This window comes from Vitis riparia, chromosome 19 (genome assembly GCF_004353265.1).
Source record: "Vitis riparia cultivar Riparia Gloire de Montpellier isolate 1030 chromosome 19, EGFV_Vit.rip_1.0, whole genome shotgun sequence".
In the NCBI taxonomy this organism is placed as follows: domain Eukaryota; kingdom Viridiplantae; phylum Streptophyta; class Magnoliopsida; order Vitales; family Vitaceae; genus Vitis; species Vitis riparia.
This window is the reverse complement of record NC_048449.1, coordinates 17,877,595-17,885,382: the sequence shown is the minus strand read 5'-3', so window position 1 is coordinate 17,885,382 and position 7,788 is coordinate 17,877,595.

Below are 7,788 nucleotides of genomic sequence, written 5' to 3'. Positions count from 1 at the left end.
AAGCAAAAAAAAGAAAAAACTTTATATAAAATGTGTAAAAAGAATATGATATTTGTTTTTTTGGCTTTTTGTTGAAAATAATTTGTTTTTAGAATTTAAGTTTATTTTTTTACTTTTTTATAACTTATTATAAACTTTTTACTAAATAAATAAATAAAAGCCAAAATATGTAGCATTTTCTAAATAGAAAAAATAACATATTGATTTTTCTTTACTTTTTAATACTTAATAGAAATAAAATACTACAAAAACAAACAACATAATATTTAACATTATTAAACATTAAGATTCTATTTAGAATTAAGTAAAAAAACAAACACCACCTAAGTATATAAATCAAAAAAGTATTTGATCCAAATAAAATTATTTATTAGGAAAATATGGTGATAAGTTGTAACTTGTAACATCTTTTTAAGTCTATTCCTATGTTCTTTACTAAACAATGAAAGAGAATTATGAAAATTGATTAATTAATTATAAATATAAGAAAAAAAATGATACAAATATATACAATAAAATAAAATCATATCAAATTAAAAGAATATACAATATAAATAATGAGAGAATTAGACAAAGTGATTTAGTAGATTATATGGAAAATGAGTTTTATTATTTCAAATATCACAACATAATTTAAAGAAAATTTGAAAGAATCTATTTACATTAAAAACAATTTTAGATTAATTATTTACAAAATATTCAATTTTAATTCAAATTCAAATTTATATTCAATTTTTTTTCTTATTTTTATTAAAAGAGTTTATTGAATACAGTTTTATTATTAAAAACAAATGTGCAAATTTGATTTTACTTACAGAAGAAAGTTACTTTTTTATTTTTTATTTTTGCTAGAAGAAAGAATTTTTATAAGGAAATAATTTAATTCAAATTTTATTTAAGAAAAATAAATGATTTTTTTTTTTTTTTTTTTTTACAAATTTATATACAAAAGAATAGTCCAATATGATTTATTACGAAAATGTTTTTTTTTTAACAATTTATATTTATGAAAACATTTCCAATCCATTTTTTTTTTTAAAAAAAAGATATTTTATAAAATGATTTTATCTTTATTTTATTAAAAAAGTTCTTCAATTTTATTAAAAAGAGCCTCAAAATTAAAAAAAAGTTTCAAATTTATTTAGAGAAAATATTAGAAAATATTTTATCCTTATTTTGTTAAAAAAAAGAGTTTTCAATTTTTTTTTAAACTTCTCAATTTTATTTAAAAAAGGGATTTTCAATTATTATTATTAATTAAAAGATTTTATATTTTTATTAAAAAGATGATTTTGAAGAAGTTTTCAATTTTTATTAAAAAAAAAAAGAAAAAAATGTTATACAATTTTATTTTAAAAATCATTTTTGGACGGTTTTTTTTTGGAAATAATTTTTTGGACAATTTTATTTAAAAATCATTTTTGGACCGTTTTATTTAAAAATCATTTTTGGATAGTTTTATTTAAAAATTATTTTTGGTAGTTATATTTGTTTATTAACAAAAAAAATACGTTTTTTTTATTTAAAGGCCAATTTTATAGTTTTAAATTTTAAAATAATTATTTTGACAGTTTTTATTAAAAGAAAACTTGATAGTTTTTATATTATACCTCTTATGGACAGCTCCAAATACAAAATTAAATCAAACCACTCTCTCACCAAATAATACAAGAACCTAGAAAGAAAGAAGAGAGAGAGAGATAGATAAGCCTCTACAGTATTTGTCCACCTTTTTGCCTTGGATTTTGTGCCATTTTATAATCTTCCCGAGCCTCCTTTTCTTTAACAAAATCTGACCCTCCACATGCTCAACATCCATGCTCTACGCAAAAGTGTCCAAAGATGGGTCCATGCATGACAGAAAATAAGGCCCAAATTAAACAATTCATCAATCCAGAATTCAATATTGCAAGCCCAAAACAGATAACATATGAGGCCCAAATGAAAGGAAACTAGAGGTTCAATAGAAATATCCAATTGCAAGCCCAAGAAATAATATAAGAAATGTTTGTCAACTTCAATCCCAATACCCTCAAAACAATGAATCAAATATCTAAGGGCTCAAACCAATGAATCAAATGCCTAACAAAAATATCCCATAATCCAAAATAAATGGGCCTAAATCAATACAAAGTTTGAAGACCCAAATTCATATAAATTGGTCCAAATTAGTAAGGCCTGCAAAGAACATCCAATTACACAAACACAAGCCATGAAGATAAAAAAGAACTTACCCATTTTCTCTAATAAAATATGGAATGAAAGAAAAAGCAACCACAGGAGAGAGTAGAGGGCGGTGATGATGAATTAATGGTGCTTTGGTCAAAAATGGGTGCGGGTATGTCAGTACAAGATGGAGAGAGAGAGAAAGATGAGAGATAGAGGAAAGGATGGGTAAGAAAGAGAAGATGAGAAAATAATCACTGATGATTGATGGCTAGCAGTGGTGGTGAGGATGCCAAGGTACATGGCTAGTGGAGGTGGGTATGAGTACAAATAAAGAAAAAAAAAAGGGAGAATTGTGTTTTGGGCCCAGCTGGGCCCAAAAATTAACAAATGGTCCATATATGTTACAGAATTAATAGAAAGGCTATGAGATATTGAGTGACCTATATACCCTTCTAATTTCCAAGTCAGATTGCTTTAAATTAAAAGGGAGAATTATGTTAAATGTGAAATGCCATGTCACCTTCGCTTCTTCAGCACTCTCGATGAAACCTCTAAACTGAGCGGAGCTTATCAATGGCGTCCCAAATGGCGATCCTCTCCAGAGCCCGTAAAACCCTCCTCAAAACCCTAAACCACCACAACAATCCCTTTAAAGCTTCCATTTCCACCTTAACATTCCTCTCCCAGGAAGCCCAACTCGCCGAGCCGAGGCTTCCCTCGCCATCTCCCACTCCACTTCCTCCCAACCCCGCCTCAGGGAGCCCGCTCTACAATTATTTTTTATGGATGGATCTTTACTTTATTTATATCAGGATGCTGCAGACAGGAAAGGAATTTATGCCTGATGATGAGTCATATGAATTGGTTGTTGGTATGCTGTTTTTGACAGACCAGATTGATGCTGCCTTGAGATATGTTGATTTGACATTGAAATCTGATTATATGTTGTCAATAAGGGTTTTTGCTGAGTGTGTGAGAAGTTGTGTTAACAAAGGCAGGCTGGATGCTTTGGTGTCTATTATAGAGAGGTGCAAGGTACATGACTAATTAGAATTTTTTTCTAGATCATTTGTGTTAGGAGGAACACTTTCTGGTTATGTTTCTGTTTCTGACATCGCTTCTCTGGAGTGTGTACCAGACAATGGATCAGAATAAAGCTCTTTCTCCCTCCTGGAACATGTGCATCTTCATTGCAGATATTGCGATGCAAGAGGATAATAGCAAGTTAGCTTTTTATGCCTTGGAATTCATGGCCAGATGGATTGCTCGGGGTGAGAATGCAAGGGGTCCTGTTCTACTCTCTGTGGATGAGGGGCTTGTTGTATCAGCACTTGGAACTGCTGGTAGGACTTACAGTTGTACTCTTCTAGAAGGCACCTCAACCAGAATCTTATCTTGCAAAAATATATGTCGATGCAGCATTGGGGAATTTGCAGAGAGCATTCAGCACTCTACATGAGTTTGAAACCGCTTATAGGAACTCCCCCAAAGAAGCAGAAGAGGATATATTCTCACCTTTTACATCTTTACATCCTTTGGTAATGGCAAGCTCCAAGAATGGTTTTGAAACTTTGCACACGGTTTGTCTTCTTATCTGTAAAAGTTTCTGTTCTCACAATTCATTTACTATAGTTGGTTGATTTTCCATAAAGTGATATTGAAATCTGATTAGGGTGTAGTTTATTTTTACTTTTATTGTTTTTAGTCATTTAGGTTCAATTTAGATCGTGAAAAGTAGGAGGGAAACTCAATTGGGAGAAAAAATGGAAAAGGAAGAAAAAAAAGCTTAAACTTCTCTAGCATACTTTTCCAATATTATTCTTATTTTCTATAGAGAATAAAGAATTTAAGAATGTATAAGTTCTTAAATAATTTTCATTATATTTCAATTTTCATCAATTTTCTATGGAAAACCAGACTATTTTTTTTTCTTTCCCATGGCATTTTCCATGATCCAAACAAAGTCTTAATGAATCTGAAACTGGAACATAAAAAATATACACTTACCTTTATTTGTCAAAAAACAAACAGACACACATATACATGAAACCCCTTCTCGTCCTTTATCAATTTTTTTTTGATAGGCAAAGAGGTAAATATTACTAGTGCTTATGTTTTGTTGAGTAATAGATTTGAAATTATGCAAATCATGCATTATTGGATTTTATTTCTTTCCGTGCTTTAATTTTCTGTCTAGTCCACCATATTATTGACTTAGTGAGGAGCTCTCAATGGTAAAGATTCATGGAAGAGCATAAATCAGGGGTGGGATGAGTCCATGAGGTTCATTTCCTTCTCTTTGGGTGATTGGCGAAGAGTTAGGTTTTGTCATGATATATGGTGTGGGGAGTTGCTGCTGCATGTCAGATTTCCTGAGTTGTTTTCCATTGCTATGGACAGAGAGGTTTTGGTTGAGTTATCAGGGCTTTTTGAGAGGTGGGGCTTTTTGAAATTTGATGTTTGTGAGTGATGTCCAGGGCATTAGGTTTGGCAAGGGATACTTTGGAAGCTATTAACATCTTTATTTCATACAGGAAGATGAGATATTTTGAGATGTAAGGTTGTAATAAGACGGAATTTTCAATGAAATCTTACCATGTGCTAATGACTAGAGAGGAAGGTGTTTCCTCCTTTTCAGTCAGCCATGACATTGGGATGTGATTAACCCGGCCATATGCACTCTTTAAGTTGTAGGTAGGTCGAATTCCTGCAACTGTACAAGGCATTTACACCAACTATACACGACATGTACACTAACTGTACAAGGGTGTACAAGGGTGTGTATCTGAAGGTATTTCAAGTGATTTTGAAGAACTTAGTCATCAACATTTTCAACTCGTCGTGCACATTCGTCACACATATCGGTTGACAACACACTCCTTCCATGTATTGTTAGTTCATTGTTTTAGCTCCCCCACATTACTTAGGCGTAGGAACCGAAATAAGGGTTAAGTTTTTCCTCATTTTCCTTCATCCACGAGAATGGAAACATTGTTGCCCCACCCATATGCATTTGTTCGGTCGTCCCTTCGGTGGATTGCATAACTGTACAAGCCATTTACACTAACCGTACAAGCCAAATGTGCTAACTGTACAAGTGTGTACAACCCTACCTATATCGAAGGATTTCAACTTTTTTGAAAACAATCGTTGCTCATTTTCTTCTTTTTTTTTACTAGGGGGACATCCCTCACAGTCATTCCTCATTTCCCTTCGTACACATTCAAATGCCTTGTGGTAGCACACTTATGTTGCATAGGAACCTAAATTGGGTTTCATTTTCCCATTTTCAATCAGCCATTTCTTTGGAATGTGGTTAACCCCCCCATATGCACTCCTTCAGTTTTATTTAAGTGGAATTGCTCCAACTGTACAAGGCCTTTACACCAAGTGTACAATCACAATGTACTAAATGTACAAGGGTGTACAAGGGTGTGTATCTGCATGTATTTCAAGTGATTTTGAAGAACTTAGTCATCAACATTTTCCACTCGTCGTGCACATTCCTCACACATATCAGTTGACAACACACTCCTTCCACGTTTATTATTTTATTTGTACAATGTTAGTTCATTGTTTTAGTCCCCCACATTACTTAGGCGTAGGAACCGAAATGAGGGTTAAGTTTTTCCTCCTTTTCCCTCATCCACGAGAATGGAAACATTGTTGCCCCACCCATATGCACTTGTTCGGTCGTCCCTTTGGTGGATTGCATAATTGTACAAGCCATTTACACTAACTGTACAAGCCAAATGTGCTAACTGTACAAGTGTGTACAGCCCTACCTACATTGAAGGATTTCAACTTTTTTTGAAAAAAATTCGTCGATTGTGGTGTTTGCTTATTGTTGGTAAGTGTTATGACAAACAATTTCTGTCTCCCTCTATTCGCCTTGTTATCTTGGGTAACAACACATAATTTCAATAGGCCAGTTTGTTGCCTTTATGAAAAACTCTCATTTGGTGTTGATGTGAGGACAAATATCTTTGACGTATCTAATTCAACAGCTTCATGCAAAATCAGATAGTTAATTCACATTCTATGGCTTTAGAGGTTTATTTTCTCTTAATTTTCATCCTTCCAATATGCTTAAATTATGAGTATGTTGACTTCTTCTGTTTGTAAGACGGATTTATGACTCTGCATCAATGGAAAATTATGTGCACAGTATGGAGTGATGGATAATAGGAGAACTTAAACGAGTACATGAGGGTGTCGAATTGCACCATTTCCTTTTTGTATTTAGATGAAGGAAATAAATGATCTTTTATCCTTGAACTAATTGTTTTTCCCTTTATGTGTGCAGGTGGGTTGATTGTTGAAGTGGGAGCTTTGTCACGATTAATAGAAATACTTCAAAATAAGAGGCTTAACATCAGATGAAAGATGAGAAGAGAAAAACAGAGAAGTCTGGATGATCAAGATAGTTTATTTTATAGGAAGCCAATCTATGTTAAGAGTTGGATAATAAGATACCAACCTTCTTTTAAGTTTTTACATTGTAACTATTTTCATCAAATAGTATCATATACGTTTCGGGACATGTAATTATGGATTTCATTCCAATTAAAATTCCAATGTATTGAACTTAAATTTTGGTTATTTCGCAGTTTATCAGCACATGTTTCTTGTTTTTAAATTTTGTTTTCCTCCGTTTATATTGGTTGTTGGCCAAATAATGGCTCATTCTCATTTCATGTCGTTCTCCAAGTTTGCTGAATAATTTCTTTACTTGCTAAATTTATTAAGTCATTAAATACAATAATCATGTTTGTTAAGATATTTTCATAGCCCATATTTTTAATATTAAATTCATTTCATTAATTATTTACTATTTATATCTCTATATCATTTTATATGTACACCTTCATATTTATTACATAATTTTTATAGTCAATATTGTGTAGTACTATATGTTTGCAAAACTTTAATTATGAATATGTCATAAAGCAGTTACTAAGTAAAGAATAATGGGAGAATTGTTTTTTGGCCCAGCGGGGCCCAAAAATTAACAAATGGTCCATCTAACCGACCCATTGAAGCTAAAAACCCATAGGAAGTGTCAAACTTAAAAAGAAAGATTACCAGTCGACCGGTCTATGCTAACCGGTCGACCGGTTGGAGCCTTTATGTGCAAACTTCATGCCGAATAAATGACTACCTGGCCATCTCCAAAACTCCCAAACTCACTGATCTTAGCAGATAAGTGCTCCTTTATCAACTCATCTGACCATGCTGAGAGTAGGGGTGCTGTCATCGGAACATGAACGGAAGGAATTTTGAATTTAATTACGTAATGGAGCTGCACAATGGAAATAAACATATGTATAATTCTTACTTGTTGGTACTGATGTAAACAAATTCAAATTTACCAATTAATGAATGTTAAAGAAGGCCAATACCTGGAGGAAAAGAATGCAACCATGAACCCAGACGCTTTCCTTGCTTAAATCGTCTTATACCCTCCACAAGCTGGTCAAGAACAAATTGGCCCCAATTAACATCATTTCTGAAACCATCTTCATGGATGGTATGCCATAAGTTTCGGCATCCATCAATCCTTGAGGTGGGGGCTAATAGCGTCGCACAAGTGTAGTAAATGAAGCATCTACGAAACTC